We start from the raw sequence: 20,101 nt of genomic DNA, 5'->3' as shown, positions 1-20,101 counted from the left end.
ATGATGTTACACAATTGGGAATGGGATGGGAGGCATCTGTGAGATTATCCCTCTGTTAAGATGTGGTTTCCAGTCGGAGAACTTATGAGAGCTCTAGCTTTATAGGTAGAGCTGACTGGAAACATTCTAATGAACCATTTTTCATTGGAATTTTCCAATTTGTTGAAATGGAAACAGTTTGCAGAGACAGTTTTAATTTTGATGAAGTTCCGACAGAAACCAGCTTGCCTGCGCATCTCCGGGGCAGCCTGCCCACCGGGCGGCTAGAGATGCCAGGGCTTCCAGATGCAGAGCTGTGGGTCAGCCCTGGCATTCAGAGTGCCCTGGGGCAAGGGGCACCAAGGCTTCCAAATCCGGGGCTCTGGGGTAGCCCGCTGAGTGCGCTGCCCAAGAACCGAGGCTCCATTCCCATTTGCAGAGAATTTTGGGTTTTGTTCCAAACCAGAATGAAACCAAATTTTGAAATATCAAGCTCCTCCCCCAAATGGAACAACCTTTATATTCCCATCCCTCGGCCTGCTCCGAGATAGATTCACTCTTGTCTCCCGCTAACGTGGAACCTTTGTTGGGCAGCCTTCTTGACCACAAAGCACAGGCTGGTGGTAGCAATGAACCTGCCACTCTGCATTGTAAATGTGGATGATGGATTGCGGAGCTGAACTTTCCCAAAGTTTGAGACGTGCCCCCAAGTATGTTTGAGGCATGATGTGGGTGCACATGTATGTTTGGGGGGGGGGGTGTGCACATGCATAGTAGTGCCTGCGTGTGCATTATCCAACACGTGGCTCTGGAGCAGGCCAGTCTGACAAAGCAGGGGTAGTAAGGACGTAGGGTGGTTAGGCTCACCTTTGGCTCAGTGAAGATGCGCGCCCCCCACCCCCCCCGGAGTCTGTATCTAAGGCTGCTGCCATGTGCTTGGAGGCTAGTGAGCTGATAAGTTGCATTATGGCCTCCTACTCCTGATACTGAGATTGGCCTGTCAACCTGAGCCCTGGGGTTAACAACAGCATGAGTCACAAAGGCAGCATGGGGGAGACTGAATCTGCTCTGGGGGGCAAAGTGCTCCAGCAAGAGGATGCGGGGTGGGAGGCCAGAGCTTGGAGACTGTACACAAGAGTGTACCTGCCAGCCTCCTCCCACTGAACAAATCCTCGCCAGCCCCAGCCAGCTGGCCGGAGGGATACTAACAAAGAGTTGTAAAAAGGCCAGAGAGGAAAATGATTAACTTGGGGAATGGCTGCTAAGGAGGAATGCAAAGGGACAATTAATTGAGGACTCAGTGCTTGGCTCAGAGGTCTTCTCTTGCAAATGGAGCATCAAAGCTAAGCTGCAGGAAAAATATTGTAGCAATTCCATGAGTGCCTATGACATCATGTCTCTCCGAGTGCTGCTTGCCACAGCCACAGGGAACTTCGCAGCCGCAGAGATACTGCACAGATGGTCCTGTTCTGAGAGCACTGGCCTCTACCCTTTGTGCTGACGGAGAATCTCCATTAGCTATTAGCAGTATAAGGCCTATGATACATAGCTGAGCAGTTCTGACTCCATCCAGTAGAGGGCAAGAGAGACACACGTGCATACGCTAGCCAGCTCATGATCTGTCATCACATTCAAGTATGCAATTAAATTTTACAGTTTCCAACAAGCCGTGCAACATTTTTATGTATCCAGCACCTAACATTTGTTAGTGCTGGAGAGATAAACAAAGAAACAAGGCTCCTGCTTTAAGGAGCTTGCAATGAAAATATCAGCTGATGGCACTTCCGGGTCTGATTCTCCCCTGCCATGCGTTATGGGCAGTCATTTTTACCTGGGCAAAGTAGGTGTAAAAAGCATTCTCCACTCATGGTGGTGGGACGGTTTTGCACCCCTTGCCCAGGTGTAAATTACGCCCGGGTGCAAAGCAGTGGAGAATCAGGCCCGCTGGCAATAGCACTAGAAAAAGCTTGTGGAATATTTGAGCGTCTACTTGTGTTTCTGTGAAGCATTTTCAGTTTCTAGCTGGATTCCTGCAGCTGCTCTGTTTTGGGTCAATGCCCCCCCCCCCCCCCCCGGGGCTTTTGGTCTCTGCTAGTCGCACAAGTTCACTGTGGCAAAGGGGAATAACTCAGGCAAACAGCGCTGCTTGTCCCAGCGCCAAGAAAACATTCTTCCAGGCCAAATTCCTTGACACTTTCCCTTTTACTCAGCTCCGGTTTGAAAAGTACCCTGTTGGAGGGACTTCCCTTCTGTGAGTCACCCCTTGGTCATGAGGGGTGACTCAGCACTCAGACACGAGGCCAGCCACTGGCCTGGGACTCCTGCAGGAAACTGGAAGGAAGGCAACTGGAGAACAAATGCTAAGGGGAGGCGAGGCGGGAATGGAGGTGGCGGGTGTGTGTGTGTGTGGGGCGGGGGGAGAGAATTACAGGTGATAGGCAGGAAGCAGGCGGACTGAGAGATGGCGCTAATGCCAGGGTAAGAGAATGAACAAGGGGGATTAAAAGAGACAGAAGGAGCCAAATTCTCTGCGGGTGTAAATGGATAAACTCCACTGATGTCAGTGGAGCTGCCTTGCCCGTTTACACCCGCAGAGAATTTGCCTCTCCCTCTGGCTACTACAGCACAGAGAAGGGAAAAGAACAAAGAAAAGGAGACGGACGACGGGGCCAGATCCTCAGCTCGTGCCCAGCCCACAGGGTGACGCTGATTTACACCAGTGAGCAAGCGAGGAGAGATGGAAGCGAGAGACAGGTGGGAACAAAGGGAAAAGCGAGACAGGCGAAAAGACGAGGAAGAGGCAGGGACGGAGAACCAGGAAGTAAAAACAAGCACCCAACTAAATTAGTTTATTATGGCTTGTCTAGACTGGAGAAATATGTACTGATGTAGTTACACTGGTAATACACTAGCAGACATCTGCTGCACCAGTGCGACCCCCTTTTGCCCCCCCAGCATAGGGGCCCTGCGCCAGCTGATTCTGTGTCTTTATGTAAACCACACTCTCTTGAGGCGCTGCACACCTGCTCGGATACAAACTAGCAAGGACTCAGCTGGCCAGCGCCGGCCCTGACTGAAGTCAAAGGAAGTCAAGTTGGGCCCAGCATTTCAAAGCCCGTGGTCTGACCCAGGAGTCCATCTCCTTTTGCACATTGTACAAAGCGCCGTTGATCAGCTGGGAATCACTGATGCTCTATGGCATAAACTAACCTGCTGCAGACACTGCTCAGAGTTACAACTCTTCCAAGGCTCCTCCCGCCTCCGAAAGGATTAATCATTATTTCTGCCCCGGGACCAAAGAAAAGGCTAAGAGCAGGGACCCAGCATCTCATCATCTGGGTGATGGCTTGCAGAACCACTTGCTTCTAGGCTGCTGCCCTGAGTCCAGCCCACATCAGTAGTGAGGGGCTATTCTCACTGTGTGAAATGAGCTGGGGTGGAGGAAGTGAAGGTTTCAGTCCAATTTGCTACTGGGACAAATTTCTACATCAAAAAAACCTGCAATTGGTGCTATGTAGGGTGACCACGTAGAAAGTGTGAAAAATTGGGACGGGGTGGGTGGCAATAGGCGCCTATATAAGAAAGAGTCCCGAGTCTCAGGATTGTCCCTATAAAATCGGGACATCTGGTCACCCTGGTGCTATGTGGTCTCTTTTTCAGCAGCTGCAGCAGAGCGGCCAAAGAGACTGAACTCCCCTGTAATTGCTAACTCTGCTGCTGTACTTCAAATAAAAGACTTCAGGGCCCGATTTTGGTTTACACCAAGATCCCTTTACATCGCTCTGCCCTTAAGGAGGTGTAAACTTGGCACCTGATGGATTATTATTTGTATTCCAGGAGTACCCAGAAGCCCCTTGGGAGATCAAGGCCCCACGGTGCTAGGTGCTGTACGTACAGCTTTCAGCGCTTTTCACCCAGACTCAAATTCACTAAAATTTATTTTAAAAAGAAAAGAAAGACAGGCCCATGCTTAGCATACTAGAGTTCTGATCCCTGACTGGGGCCCCTAGGTGCTACCGCACTGCAAATAATTAATAAGGCTTAAGCTGCAGCTATATGTCTAAAATGTTCATCACACACCCCCATATTTACTGTGCTGTTACTTCTCCTTCATACAGTACCTCCGTTTGAGATGATTAAAAACTCAGGAATCATATGATAAAAAACATAGCTTCCACAACACATTTGAATTAGTTTGGGTCGCTTTCAGCAGGTTTCATCCGATCATTGGTGATAGAGATTTGACCTTTAATTAATAATATAAAGGCCAAAACTGAGACAGAAGGGAGAAAAAGAAATAGATATGTGGGATAATTTAAAAAATATTCCCACTCCATGTGGCGTTATTCAAACATTGCAACTAGAGCTGTTCGAAACTTGGAATTTCCGTGCCGTGGGAAATACTAGCATGTTTTTTGGGGAAAAAAAAGTTCTGGATCAGAATGAAAAGTTGAACTTTCAAAAGTTTCTGCTACATAAAATTTCCAATAAAATTCATTTTGGATCAGTTGAAATGTTTCAATTTTTACCTTTTAATATATTATTTTTATTATTTTTCCATTTGATTTGATTTTTTATTTGATTGTATGATTTGGCAATTGGTTTGGTATTTGGTATTCTAATTGGTTTGGTAATTTTCATTGTCACTGGTCATTTGTAATTTGTTCTCTAATTGGTAATTGGTATTGTGATTGGTATAATATAAACATATATAAAATTAAAAAATATACAATAAACTTGGAAACAAAAAGGCATTTTGAAATGAAAATTCGAAACAATCCATTCTGAGAAGGTCAAATTGGAACATTTTGGATTGATTGGAATGCTCCATTTGGATTTTTGTTCTAAATGAAATTATCTTGAAATTGACATGTTGCCGTGGAATGTTCCGAGTTTGATGAATCGGCATTTTCCGACAGAAAAACATTCCATTGGAAAAATTTCAGCCTGCTCTAATTGCTACTGATATTATGGCATTGCTTTGTGCCAGTTGCAGCACGCTCCAGTGGGTAAGTGCATGACAAGATCAGGGCTGCTTTCAGGCTGTGTAAATCAGTGTAGCACCATTGATTTCTAGGGAAATGTGCTGATTTACGCCAGCTGGGGCTCTGGCCTTTGGACTTCAATAAAGCAACTAGGGTGACCAGACAGCAAGTGTGAAAAATCGGGATGGGGGTGGGGGTTAATAGGAGCCTATATAAGAAAAAGCCCCCAAAATCGCGGCTGTCCCTATAAAATTGGGACATCTGGTCACCCTAAGAGCAACACCAATTTATACCAGCTGAGAGTCTGGCCCAATATATTTAAGCAAGTGCTTGACTTGCCATCCTTGCTATATCCCAAATATTGTGTGCATGAGCGTGTGTGTGTGTGTGTGTGTGTGTGTGTGTGTAAATTTGTCAAGAGCCTTCGAGCAGAGGACTAAGGACAGTGTGGTCTGCAGGAATGTGAATCAGAAGAAGAGCCTTAAGTTCCGTGCCGGATCTGTGACTGACTCACTCTGTTTCCCTGGGCAAGTCACTTCATCCCCCTGTGTCTGTCCCTCCCCACGCCCAGCAAAAGGGGAATACCAATATTGACCTAACTCATGTGCAGATTGAACTTCCACTAGCACTGGCAGCGCAGGCACTGACACAAAAGCAAAGAGCCTAAGGGATGCACAGCCTTTTAAAGAGATGATTCTAATTTTCTGTGCTGCTCATTCTTCTTCTGACCATGCCTTTCTCTACTTTTTACATGCAGCACAGTTAGCCTGTGGAGCTCATTGCCACATGAGATCACTGACAGCAAGAGTTTAACTCTAGAAGGACCCCTGGGCTGATCCAGTCTGGCAACCCCTGTGTTCCTATCCTTTGTATGGCACTGTGCATGCTACCAGCATGCAGCAAATCATCAACAATAATCAGGTTGAGTTTGGACTCCGAGGTTTCTGAGCTTTGTGTTTTTAACTTTACCTGCATCCAGCTGTGCCACTGACTTGCTGCGTGATGAGACCTTCAGAAAGTTATTGCCCTTCTCCAGGCCTCAGTTTCCCCATCTGAAAAATGGGGGTAATGACCCTGAGCTGCCTCCAGAGGGGCTGTGAGGCTTAACTTGTTAATGAGAGTCTCAGATGAAATACACTCTATAAAAAGGCAAAATTAAATCTTTTTTCTTTAAAAAACAGAGAGGCAGTGTGGTCCAGTGGATAGCGCACTGGACTGGGACTCAGAAGACCTGGGTTCTGTTCCTAGCTTGACCTGGGGCAAGCACATCCCCTCTTTCTGTCTGTTTCCCCTCCCACTCGTTGTCTTGCCTGTAAGCGATTTTGGGACACGGATTGTCTCTCACTATTTGTCTGTACAGTTCCTAGCACGATGGGACACTGATCTTGGCTGGGACCTGTAGCTGCTACTGTAATACAAACAATTAATCAGACACAGGAAAGATGAGCCATACGGGTCCATCGGCCAGACTGTGGTTTCCTGCTGCCATCTAATGTGGAAATGGAGCACCGCAGCCCTAGCTGTCTGGGAGGATCACACAGGCAGGATGTACAGCGATTTGGCTTGTGGAATGCAATGAATGCAGGGGGATAAGGTTACATTCCCCCGTGGGATCTGTGCTCTCTGTTCCCTTGGGAAGATTTTTGCTTTGCAGCGTAGGAGTCATCTGGCCTCAGAGCTGCTCTCCTGGGCAGGGACCGCCACCGGCTCGTGCCAATCCATTTTATGTGCTCATGACATTTGCAGCATTCACTGTAAGCGCCGCAGGCGCTGGCCCCTCTGGGCTCTGGTTCTCCCCTGCCTGGCCCCTTGTGGAGTCATTTGCACCTGTGCACAATGAATGCAGAGCGAATTCTGATAATATAATAATATATGGAGATATACCTATCTCATAGAAGTGGAAGGGACCCTGAAAGGTCATCAAGTCCAGCCCCCTGCCTTCACTAGCAGGACCAAGTAGTGATTTTGCCCCAGATCCCTAAGTGGCCCCCTCAAGGATTAAACTCACAACGCTGGGTTTAGCAGGCCAATGCTCAAACCACTGAGCTATCCTTCCCCCAGTAGCCTGCTTTACACACCCACTTTGTGGAGATGGCACAAGGCAGGCACCAGCAGGGAATTGGGTACATGGAGGGTCAGCGTGTCTCAAGAGCTCAGCTCCCATTTAGGCCCGAAGGGTTGGCGTTTGGGCCAAAGCTGAGTGCTCTTGAAACATCCACCCCAGAAGAGCTGAACATGCTGGTTGCTAATTTAGGTGTCGCACAATGGGGGCTGAGCTCTTGTGAAAACCTGGCTCCAGCTGCGGGGGGGCTGAGCCCTTGAAAATCTAGCCCTATGTCTCTCTTCCTCTAGGGTGAGAAGTTAGCACTTCCTTATTTGCTACCCTACCTGGTCGGATATGAGTACCTCCCATTGGAGTCAGAGCTCACAGGGGAAGAATGGAGCCCTTGCACGAGAGAGCATGGCTGCTTTTCATCATGTTCCCCTAGTGGATCGCGCAGTGGACGGGGACTCAGGAGACCTGAGTTCTAATCCTAGCTTCACCACTAGCCCAGGCAAGTTGTTTCCTGAGCCTCAGTTTCCCTATCTGTAAAATAGCGATACTGATGTTCTTTATAAAGTGCTTTGAGACCTACTGGTGAAAAGTCCCCCACAGGCACTAGCTATTATGATGAGTGAGATTGTATGGTAATGTGGCATAACAACACTGGCGAATCATGGTGACACTGTGCTACCCTGTGAGCTCAATGCAAAGGCCACGTCCTTGAAGAATGGGGCGACCTCACGGATTCTGCAGTGGAGGGGTGTGCACATAGTGACAATCTGGGCTTGAAAATGCATAGTGCTTCCAAATCCTCCTGCCAGCCTTGGGAAGAAACCGGGAACCAGGAGGAAGGAGGGGCAAGCTGGCAATGCCAGCAGCCAGGAGAAACAACAGTGCCAGGGGCCAGAAAAGCAGTCAACATCACTTAGGAGTGGAAGCAGTGCCAGCTAAGAGAAGCAGGAGTGCCAGCAGAGCAGGTAATGCCAGCCCAAAGGAGGTATTAGTGGCAAGGGGCGGTTGCATTGTTATTCCCAATATACAGGCTCCTGGATAATTTCCCCACATGTAATTTGCCATGTTGAGTCTTGCACTCAAACGCAGGGCAAGAGCACAGCTTGGCATACGGAGTGTCTAGATATCTTAGTACTTATATGGCCCCCGTCACTGGAGGATTTGAGCATCTCACAATCTTTCATGTATTTATCCGTGAACACCCCTGTGAGGCAGGGCAGCCCCATGGTACAGAGGGGAAACTGAGGCACAGGGCGACTCAGATCCTCAAAGGTATTTCGGCTTCTAAGGCCCATTGATTTCAAGGAGCTTAAATATCTTTCAGGATCTGGGCCTCAGTGAGTTGCCCAGGATGTTTGTGGCGGAGTACAAATTGAACCCAGAAGCTCCTATGGTCTAGGCTAGTGTGCTAACCACGGGACCTTCCCCAGTATAGCTTGTTCATCTACAGGAAGGAGAGGCAGCTATACCAGTATAGTGGCGTCCGTCCTAGGTGTTGAACTAATATCTCACTAGAAAATCACATCCCTGACCAATACAGTCATGCCAAGCCACAAGCTGTGCTTAGGCCAGGTCTAACCCATTGTGTTAACACCAGCCAGCTGCTAGTTCACACGCAAATGAAGCATTCCAGCCACAGCTGGCCTTAGAACTGAATCATTTAGCCCAGAAGGCTTCACTTCTTGAGACGCACAGTTATATACACCCCCAATTTGCAGGGCCTACTTTCTGTACACAGTAAGGTAGCTGTGGCCTGGAGTTGGTGGGCTTGGCTGTTCTCTGGGGGCCAGAAAGTCAACAGGAGAGATGAGCAGAGAGGTTTTCCCTTTGTGCAAGGTAAGCAGTGTTGTGTTTGAGATTCTGCCTATACAGTTAAAAGCAAACTCCCATAAGAGATGGGTTCCTGATCAGCCCTTCCTGTTTGTAGCATCCTAGCCAGCCCCAGGGAAGAAACTAAGAGAGAAAAGGGAGTGCTTGATATCCACCCCCCAGAGCTCTGCTTTCAGGGTCCCTCAAACAAGGGAGCAGCCCCTCTTGCTGTGAGTTTGCTGCTACTCAGACCCCAACTGTTCCTGAAAATTAGCTCTTCTCCTTCCCTCCGAACTATGGAAGGTGCTCCTTTGTGTTCATCTCAGTGTGATGATAATCCTTGAGCCTAATGAAGATCAGGGAAATGGGCAGGGTTGGCAATGACAGAATCCCTTAGTCTGCAGAGAAATTAGCTGAACATGAGGCAACTGGTAACTTTCTACACGGGAGGCTTAATTTGAAGTCAAATGGATGAACACTGTTGTAGGTGGGTGGTGTCCTGGGCAGCATATTTTGCATGGTGGAGAAACTGAAGCAATATGTGTTTTAATGGTCCTGTGGTGGAAAGCTAGTCTGACACATTGGCATCCTAGTAAGAGAGTGATCTTTAGTATCTGATCGAAGCCGTTTTCTGGGTAACAGAAGGTTAATACAGCAGGAGAATACTGCAGTAGCTACTGTTGTGTGGTACAGCCATAGAATCTGGTGTCACTAGGACAGAGCATGGGACGGTTCATTTCCCAAATGATATGGGAGCATTATTTGTGCTGTGGTAGCACCTCAGAGCCCCTATCATGGGTCAGGGTCCCGTTGTGCTAGGTGCTGTACACAGACGGCCCCTGCCTCGAAGATCTTACACTCTAAGTATAAGAAAAGGGATCACAGGTGGCTGCAGGCAGACAGACTGGGAGCACAAGGAAACAGGGAGGTAGTATTGGAAGTGTCATGTGATGACTCCACAGGAAAGCAGTTATTAAGCTAAAGATGGGCCCATAGCCTTGGTTCTGAACAACCCCAGCATGGCTTGGGGCAAGCATCCTGACCCAAGTTTAGCTACTTGGGTCTATCTCTCGATGCTCAAAGATGCATCAGATACTCTTTAGCTATGTCTTTGAGGGGTGCGGTGGTGGTGAAGGAGAGTTGCTACTTTAAATATAACAAAGCCCTGTAGAAAGGGAATAGGCAAATGGCCAGTGGTTTGGGGAAGATGCTTCATTGATCAAAATAGGGATGCATGTTGAATTTTAGCACAGGGGATGGGTTTCCATGAGATTTGAGTGGGGAAACTGTAGTCATATGTACCTGTAGTTATATGATTCAGCTGCTAGATGTCTCTGTGTGCTGCATAAACTTCTAGACAGCATATAGTGCCTGATTTAAAAAAAAAACAAAAAAAAAGCCACCAGCTGCAAAGCTGGAGCTCAAGCTGTGTGGAAGGCAAGCCTGTTTCTCTGTAGTTGACGTTGTTTTGGATAACTGGCACTTGCTGTTTAAGCAGGACTGTGATTCCTTGTATCCTAATGGGAACCTTTCCTGTAGATTTCCATTGAGCCTGGGAGTGCAGTGCTCTGAATTAACGATGTGCTTGGAGACTCTAGTGAGCTCCAGTGTCCGTTTGATGCTTTGGCATTTACAGCCGTCTTGACAACATGGAGCCTGCCCTGGGCTAGGGCTCCTGCTAGCTTTTTAGGGCCCTTTGTGAAGTCAAGTTGTGGGCTCTCCTCCAGCCGCATCCGGTCACTGAGAGAGGTCCCTCTGCATACTCCCCTCCTTCCCCCCCCATACCCATCACCATAGGCTGTTCGCTTGCAACCCAGCCCATTGGGATGGGGAGAGCATCTCTGCCCCAGTGTATGAGCCTCAGTGTCCTCTAGAGTGATTCTTTATATGGGCAGGAGAGCAGGAAGGGGAACCCAGATTTGTGTCCTTATGGTGGGCAGTTAGGGAGTTTGCCATCTGCTGTGATAAACCTGATGCAGGGGTCAGATGAAGCCAGAAATGGGTCGGGGTGTGTGTGCTATACACCTGATCGGGGACAGATCCTGTTCACTATGGAGATCTCCTTCCGTTCGAGTGATAGGGGCTGGTGTCCGAAAGGAAGGACCAGGTTCTTGTCTGGGTTTGTGGGTGATGCAGCTAATAACTGTGTCTGATGCGGATCTGTTACACCGGTGTCAGGTGCAGGCATGTGGTATGGGCCATGGGAAGAAGGGACTCCTGTGTGGACTGTGTAGGCCAATCGGCCACCCTGGCTCTGTTCTCCCAAGCTTATTGCATACTCCAGTCTCCCACCATCCATCATGCAAGCAGCTCAGTGGGCGTTTACAAGGCTGTAATTTACCTTCCTGAATGGCTCTCGGCCTGATTAATTACTTGCTTAGCAACTGCTCATTTGTATGTTGCTGGTGAAGCCAGAAGAGGAACAGAAGGGAAATGTGTATGTCTTACCTAGAACGGGACACTCACCATGGAGCAGGATGTCTCTGCACGGCTGAGCAGGGGTGGGAAGGGCAGATAAGGGGTTTTAAAAACAAACCTGGGCATTTCTTGCTGATGAATGAGCCTAAGAACCCAACAGTGCTTCCTCCACAGGAGAGGAAGTGTTAAACCTCCCTTGATACAGGGAATGTATACCAGCCCTAAATGAAACCATCTGCTTTCAAGCATAGTCATTCATGGGTGAGATGAGTAGTTAAGTCTCAGCTCGGCAGTGTCACGCGGAACTGTCCCTCCTTGTGGGGGATGAGGGGAGGGTATTTATTGTATTGATTTATTTTTATTGAGCAAAATGTTTGATTTTTCAAGTACCTCCTTCCAACACCTCCGCCCCCCCCGGATTGATCATCTGTGCTATGGTAGCCCGGAGAGGTCCCATTGTGTTAGGCACTGTACAGGTAGCCCCTGAAAACTGAAGGGTACTCCAGGTGGGGAGCTGAATAAGGAAGTGACTTGCCAAAGGTCAAGTGGGGAGTCAGTGGCAGAGGTGGGAATTGAGCTCAGCTCTCCTGAGTTCTAGTCCAGTGCCTTCACCATGGGGTGGTCCTTCTCAGGGCTTTTTGGAAGTTAAGCCCTGTTCCTCTCTGCAAAGGTTCTGATCTGTAGACTTCAGAGCTGGTTGTTTTTATGTGCAAGCTCATTGGCTGTAGTGTGGTAGCTGCCTCTCTCGTTCAGTCCTGGGCCATCTTGCAGTCTGTGCTGCACCTGGGAGCTGCCGCCGCCCCGGGAATAAGTCAGGTTTTGCTGTGGTTGGGAGCAGCTAGTGCAGGGACTGGAAGGAGTGGCTGATCTTTCCTAGGCATCGCAGATGCATAAGCAGTTTCTATGCGGAGGTTCCCCTTTCATGTCCGCTTTGGACTGCGAGGAAACTGAAGGTGAAGCTGGGACTTGAGGGCTGGAGTCAAGGACTGGGGGTGATTGAAAGAGGGGTTTTTTTTTTTTTAAAGCAACTCTTGCTCTGTTTCAAAGGAGCCCGATCAGGACAGCGCTTGCAGTGCGGAGGGAAAAGGCTGCTGGGAGTATAGTGGGACCACAGAGGCTGATGCGACGATTAGAATGAACCACTACGAACTGTAGACACAAAAAGATCCAAAGGGGTCAATGAGTTCTACCTATCTGTTGCAAGGCTCCATCGCTGTAACATCTGGGCACCTCGTAATGCTTATCTTCACAATGCTCCTGGGATGTAGGGCAGTGCTATTAGTCCCATTGTACACCTGAGGAGATGAAGGCACTTGCCAAAGATCACAAAGGAAGTCTGTGGCAGAGCTGGGACTTGCGCCTGGTGTCCCCAGTCCCAGGGCAGTATCCTAACGACTGGATCAGCCTTTCTGCTTCCACTGATTTCAATGGAGGAAGATCAATCCTGTGGCAAGGAGAGATGGGCCTGAACTGGAATCCCCAATCCAAACAGCCTCAGACTTTGTTTTTGCAGTCGGAACCCAGTTTGGAATTCGGCCGCTGGTTCGAATGGATTGGAGCAGAGAGAGCCCCAGATCGGAGCACTTCTGAATTTTGGGGGTGTTTGAAATCTGGAGCCAAACACTGCCCGTTGGCTCCTCTTTCTTAGGAATAAATCACCGAGGCCCTTCTCAAACTCTGTGATCATCTCCGGAATCCCGCAAGAAGGCGAAACCCCAGACCCAAGCAGCCCTGGTCGTGGGAAAGTCTGGGTCTGGAACTTAACATTGCGGGCTCACTCCCAGCTCTCGTCCTTACTGACCTGCACCTTTGCTGGCTTTCAGCCCAGCAGTGTGGACCCGTCTCACCTGCCAGGATTCCAGCTCCTGCCTGCAGCACGAAGCACAAACCTCTTTGTGCCGTTCACCTTTGCCCGAAGCGCAGCGAGCGAGCTGCGGCAGGAGAGAGCCTCTCAAAGCGAGGGAGTGAGAGCTACGGGCACGGACTGAGGGCGGCCTGCGGCTTCTCAGTGTCAAATGATCCTTAAAATAGATCTAAGCGCTGGCTTCAAGGAACAGTCTTGTGTGCAGCTTCAGAGACCTGTTCCGTGAATCTTTAGTGCCGCCTCCCCTTCGAGAGCCATCCTGTCCTAAATTGTTCAAGATGGGCACTAAACTCTAGGCCCAAACACCCCCTGCCCCAATTTTCTGCAGGTTGGAGCTCCTTAGTAGCTGGTTCCTGGCTTTACAACAGGTTGAACCAAAACCCAGGACTTAAATGCCCCAGGTATAAATCTTCATATCACAACAGCCCCTAGAGTACTAGATGGTTTGCATTATCCCAGTCCCATCCTGCTCGGCGCAGTACATGCACATCGTGAGAGACAGTTGCTGCCTCCTAGAACTTGGTCTAAGTAGACAATACAGCGAAAACACCCATTATCTGAGGCGCAGAGAGATTGAGTGACTTCCCCAAGGTCATACAGGCAGTCTGTGGCAGAACTGGGAATTGAAACCCAGTTTCCTGGAGAGTCCCAACCACAAGACCATCCTTCCTTTTGTCCTAGGCTCAGGATTGTCTTTCATTCTGAGCTCCTGTGTACGATTTGTTTAGACCAGGCTACGTATAGTGATAGTTTACATTTGCAAAGTGCCTTTCAGTGACTAAGGAATGCTTCAGTGACTCTGTGGGTAATGCCACATTGCTGAAATGCAGCCACCTCTGGGGTGGGGTGCAGCTCCTGTAAAACAGTGCACAGCAACACCATGCTACAGCTTCAGACAGCAAGTGAGAACTTTGCTCCATTCCCCCTGCGGTTTCAAATGGATGAAAGTGCCCAAGTTGGAATTTGGCCAGGAGCAAGGTTAATACCCTTAATTGTTGCCGTGAGCGCCACGGGATCCATTATAACCAAGTGGTTGGGATTTTGCATTTTCTGAACAGCTGCACCTCCAGCAGCGCAGGGTGGATCCCTCGCCAGGCTGGGGCATGGAGTCTTGTGACTCCAGTGGAGAGAACCACCTGCTCAAGAGCCTGCACTGCTGCTTGTAGCAGCCTGTTGGATTTTTCTTGCAGGTCTCCCATCCAGGTAATAAATCTGGCCTGACCCTGTCCAGCGGGTGAGATGGTGGCTCACTAGAGCCGGGCTGTAAGTGGCTTCCTGTTAATTAACCAGCCTAGGAAGCGCATGGTCCCTACTGACTCCGAGTCCCTGGAGTGCCATGTGGCTGACACCTCAGTGCCATGGCTGGATCCTGTGTGGAGCAGCCTCACAGCTGTAGCTCATCCCTCCTGGTACCTGTGCCTCTCCTGTTCTCTCTCCCATTGCGCTCTCTGGCTGTCCACCTGGCTCCTGCCAGCCCCCATCCTCTCTGGCATCTGCCTCTGCCGTCAGGCTTGCTAGCACCTCGGTCTCCCCATATCTTATTTCAGTCTCCGGTCCGCTTCCAAAAAAAGGTGTCCCGGCTCCTATTGAACGAACTGGAGTGTTTCTAGCTAGTGGATTCCACTGTTTGCTCGCACGCCTGGCTACTGCTACGTCCTACATCTAACTTCCCTATCGGTCCCCATGGCATGGCTTGGCCCGTATTGCTAGGGACAGGTGCAGGCTCCCCGGGCAGACTCTGACCACTGGGGGTCCTGCAGCTACGGGCCCCTAATGTGACTGTGTCCTAGCCTGGTTCTGGGAGGCAGCAGGCCCTGGCCTGTTCCTCAGTGGCCTGCACTAGGATGAGACCAGACCCAATGGGACCCACCCTAGAGGAAACCATGACCCTGTTGGTTGGCTCATTCTCGGGCTTCACCAGCGCCAACCTCAGCTGCCCTGCAGCCTCCTCCCACCATGAAACCTGTCTGACCTGCCTAGTCCGCTCCTAGCCTCTTAAGCTCATCTGGCTGTGGAGGCTATTGTCAAATGCAGGGCTCTTCTTCCTGGCTCCTTCCCAGCTGCTCTCTCTCAGGAGGACTGATGGCCACTGAGCTCAGCAGGGCTGGAAACTTCTCTGCCCTTGGGGCCCTTCCTTGGTAAGTTGCTTAGAGCCTCTCTCCTTCAGCTCCCCACTTCACCCAGGCGCCAATGAAAAGAGCCTCCTGAGCATTTTTTCTTTGCATTTGTTCTTAAGTGGAATCTGTTCCCAGTGGAACTGCCAGGGGTCAGCATCTTGTTTTTCATGTTGCAGTTTGTAACGGGAGTCTCGGCTGGATGGGCGTGAACGAAAATGCATTGGGTGGATGGGAGGGTGGAGAGCTCCATTTACTCACGGCACCGCCCCGGCAATCTCTTCCACACCTAGGATGGAGCTTCTAAAGGAACTCGCCCTCCAGGCCTCCAACTGCTGGGAAAAGCAGTGCCACGCCAGACTGTAGCTTAGAGATGTGGGCACCTGTCTGCGGGAAACTAGGCTGAGGCCCAACAATGGCATCTACATGGGCCACCGACACCAAAGCTTTTCAGTCATTACCAGCGTGGCCAAATTTGGAGGTGAAAGGCTCTATACCTCTCTTTCCACCTTCTGAGCCTCCTGCATGGTGGGGCAGCCCTTGGCTGCTAAAGCCAACAGGCTGGCCACAGCGGGTACATCTATGCCTCAATAAGACCCACGGCACAGCCACGGCTGGCACGGGTTAGCTGATACGAGCTCATGGGGCTCTGGCCGCAGGGCTAAAAGTTGTAATGTGGGCGTGAAACTCTGCGACGGGGCAGGGTGCCACAAGTCTGAGTCAATTGACCTGGGCTCTGAGACTCGGTGGTGCAGGTTTTCTATTGCAGTGTACTGTGTAGACACCCCCCCCCACCCCCAGAGCTGCCTTGCTCTGAACATGGCTCAGGGCTTTTGCCTCTAAGGCAGCAGCCTCTGGTACCAGTGTCTGGGGCTGAAAGAGGGATCACATCAGTGCAATTCACCCAGTGCGGCAGGCTCTTGAGTGAGATGCTCTCTTTTACAGAAGAGCCTAGAGACGCCTAACCAAGATCAGGGCCCCACTGTGTAGGGCACCATACAGACCCATGGGAAGAGACCCTCCCTGCCCCGCTGACCTTGCACACAAGAGGTGGGAGAGCAGACAAGGAACCAGGGCACAGAGAAACGGCGGCAGTGCTGGGAATTGAATGCAGATCTCCTAAGCCCCCAGTCCATCCCGGCCTTCCCTTCTGTGCCTTGCTGTTGTACGTTCTGCCTTTCCCTGCGCCGTAACACCGGCTGCGTGGACTGCAGGTGGGCGGGGGGGAGAGCTTGAGTTCTGTTCCCTCCACTCCCGCTCACCTGCCAAGCAAATAAAATGAAGCTAATGAAGCGCAGCGCACCTCCCGGCACGCGCCGTCATGCTCAAGTGACTGCAGGATGAGTCATGCGTGCTGCCGGGGGCTGTGCATGGACCAGAACTGCCGCCGATTATGCTGCTCGGTGGGTACCTGAGTGCAGGGGCAGGGCGAGTCAAATCCGATGTGGAGCCCTACCTGCAGCTTGCTTAATTTTTAAAACACAATGAGCTGCCCTCCCCCGCCCAGCCTCGTTGAGTTCCTGGAGCGATCCTAGCTAATGACTGGTGCCCCTCGGCTCGCACGCTGCCACCCCCTGTGCAATCCCTGCCTGGTGCGAGCCAGCCTGCTAGGACGCTGACTTGTGCCTCTATTGCTTTTACTTCAGTTCAGTTCTCCCTGATTTTATTCCATTCCCGTCTCTGCACATCACTGCCCCTTTCTGCCTGTAAACTGTTGCACCCCTTACTCCTCCTGCATGAGGTGCCCCCCAAAGGGGAGCAGCAGGTAGAGACTACGGGGTGCACGAGGGGTTGCTGCACTCCGAGCAGCCCACCGACCACTCCCTTTTGTGGGCGTTCTGGAGGTGCTGGCCTATTGTACATTGACCCCTGGCTTCAGCAGCAGCCACTTTGCTGAAATTGATGAGACTGACCATACTTCTAGGGCAGGGGTCGGCAACCTTTCAGAAGCGGTGTGCCGAGTCTTCATTTATTCACTTTAATTTAAGGTTTTGCGTGCCAGTCATACATTTTAATGTTTTTTAGAAGGTCTCTCTCTATAAGTCTGGCCCATTCTCTTCCTCTCTCTGCACTGAGTTGAGAGTGGGAGTGCACTGAGCACAGGGCTGGGGATGAAGGAGCAGGCTGGGGGTTGGGGTATAGGGTCTGGCCAGGAGCTAGAATGAGGGAGGGGGCTCAGGGTTGGGGCAGGAGGTTTGGGTGTGGGGCACTTACCTGGGCAGCTCCCGTTTGGTGCTCAGGGTGGGGATGGGTATGTGGGGGGTGCATGGGGCATGGGGGGGCTGGGTATGTGGGGGGTGCAAGAGTCAGGGCAGAGGGTTGGGGGCAAGTGAGGGGGTGCAGGTGTCAGGGCATGGGGAGGGGCTGGGTATGTGTGGGGGTGCCAGAGTCAGCGCTGGGGTCGTGTGTGTGTGTGTGTGTGAAGGAGTCAAGCAGAGGGCTGGGTGGGTGTGTGTGGGGGGGGTCAGGGCTCAGGGCAGGGGTCTGGGGGGGTGCAGGGCTCAGGGCAGAGGGCTGGGTGTGTGTAAGGGGGGGGCGAGGGGAGGGCGGAGAAGAGTGGGCCGGGCCGGGCAGGATTTTTAATGGCACACTGCTGCCTGCCGGCACTCCGGCAGGCAGCAGTGTGCCATTAAAAATCTGCTCGCGTGCCGTCTTTGGCAGGTGTGCCATAGGTTGCCGACCCCTGTTCTAGGGCCTGATCCAAAGCCCTGTTGCGCCATTGGCTCCAACGAGCTTCGGATTTGGTCCATAATGCCAGAGTTGGCTCTGACCCAGGAGCCAAAAAATGCCTGTCTGCTCCCCTGTGTGTTTTTCAGGTGAATCGACACATTTGTCATATTGGTGAGCAGGGGGGAAATGTGCTGTAACAAGATCATCTTACGACTGCCGTATAACGTGGTCTGGTTCGGCTTGCGGCATGGCATAACATGGTGTGTTGGCAGCTCAGTTCCTATGTGATCCCCAGACACTGTCATTCTTGCTGTGCAGGGCCCCAGCTACTGACTTGACTGACACAAACAAGCCTTGGCTTGCATCAGCCCCACAGAGCGAGCACGCTATGGGAGAGCCGGCAGGAGTCTCTTCTGCTGCCTCATCAGCAGCTCTGGTCCGAGGGCAGCACCTGTATTTGGGGATGATGTGAGAAGCGGAGAGACCCAGCTGCATCTGGCAGCTCTGTCAGAAAAATCCTCATCTCTTTATTTTTTTCTAACTGGTATTGATTTTTATGTAAGTCTTGCCTGAAGATCAAAAGGATACAAATGGATATTACATCTGCAGAGAGGCTGGGCATAGCTTCACACCTAGGAGACCGGGAATATCATTGTTTTGATTCCTATGCTTTGCCAACAAGATCTGGATTTGCAGGGAGGCTCCATGAGGCATTTCCAACTGAGGGCGCAGATGGGAGTTGGAAGCTCTTTGGGGCAGGGACAGTCGTACTGTGGACAGAACCTGGCATGGTGAGATCCCGAGCCCCAATCCAGATGTGGAAAGATGCTAGGCTCCTCTTAAGTTAATTGTGGCTCACCAGGAACTAAGAAGAATCAGAAACCTCCCCAAACCCAGGCGAGATTCCCAGTCTGATCCCCAAGGCGTGGAGAGATTGCGTAAGCTATAGTGAAGCCACTGAGCTTCTTGGTGTTTATCCAAATACAGCCATCAAAGCCCATGGCATTCTCCCTTCCCTGCTGCTGCGAAAAGCAACATCTGCCTGGCATCGTCTCTCTATTGCAGCGCTTAATTTTCCTCTTTTAAAACAAAGGGATCTCTCTCCTCCAGATGTTTCGGTGGGGAGGGGGAAGGAATCTGTCTTTCTAGAAGCCATCTGTTCTAGTCAGAACCCCAGATCCAAACTTTGGAAGTTTAGACATGGAACCCTGGTCTGTTGTTCATGTCGCAGTGTAATGCCTAACCAAAATCCAAGGTCTATGATGCTGTAGGCAGAGTAAGACAGTCGTGGACCCCAACAGCTTCCAATCTAAATAGACCAGACTGATGGGTAGGAGTAAGGATTATTATCCCCATTTTACAGATAGGGGAATTAAGGCATAGCAGTGAAGTGACTGACCCAAGGCAGAGGGAGTCTGTAGCAGAGCCAGAACTCTGTTCTCTTGCCTCTCAGTCCTGTGCCCTAGCCTTGGTTATCCTTATTTTATTTTTTTTCTCACTGGGGGTGGCACTGAAATTTGCAATTGGTCCCTGCCTTTTAAATAGGCTGCACCAGAATCCTGGGTCCAAACGCCCGGGAGCTTTGACATTTCAATTGTGTGTTTGCCTTGGCTTCTGTTTTACTGTGCAATGAGTCTGGACAACCCAGGCCCTGGCAGAACTGGAGCTGAAGCCACGTGAACCCATTTTAAGCACCGTCCAAAGCGGACTCTTAATCCTGGATCACGTTGTGTATCAGTTTCTCCAGATCGTTTTTCATCGTTTGGTGAAAACTAATCCATCAAGCTGATTTTTTTTTTTAACCTGTCTCCTGCAGCTTTTTGTCTGGTTTTATGCCGCTGTCTCATATGCTTGTGCAGAGATCTCTCCCTCTCCTATTGCTTGACCGCTGGGACTCGGCAAGGAGCCTCTTTGCTGTGTGATGTACTTGATTTACTCTTTCTCTGCTTCTCATGCACAGGGGTCTCTTTACATGGCTTGTTAAAGTTACTGCTGCTTAGGGTGACCAGATGTCCCGATTTTATAGGGACAGTCCCAATATTCAGGGCTTTTTCTTATATAGGTGCCTATTACCCCCCAGCTCCTGTCCCGATATTTCACACTTTCTATCTGGTTACCCTACTGCTGCTGCTAGTGTTAGAAGTCCACCCACTGAAGGAGGTCAGCATTGAATCCAAGTGTCTTGCACTCCCATTATGGGGGGGAA

Source organism: Terrapene carolina, unplaced genomic scaffold (genome assembly GCF_002925995.2).
Source record: "Terrapene carolina triunguis isolate 2854851 unplaced genomic scaffold, T_m_triunguis-2.0 Scaffold198, whole genome shotgun sequence".
NCBI lineage: Eukaryota > Metazoa > Chordata > Testudines > Emydidae > Terrapene > Terrapene triunguis.
Note: the sequence above shows the minus strand (reverse complement) of the source record.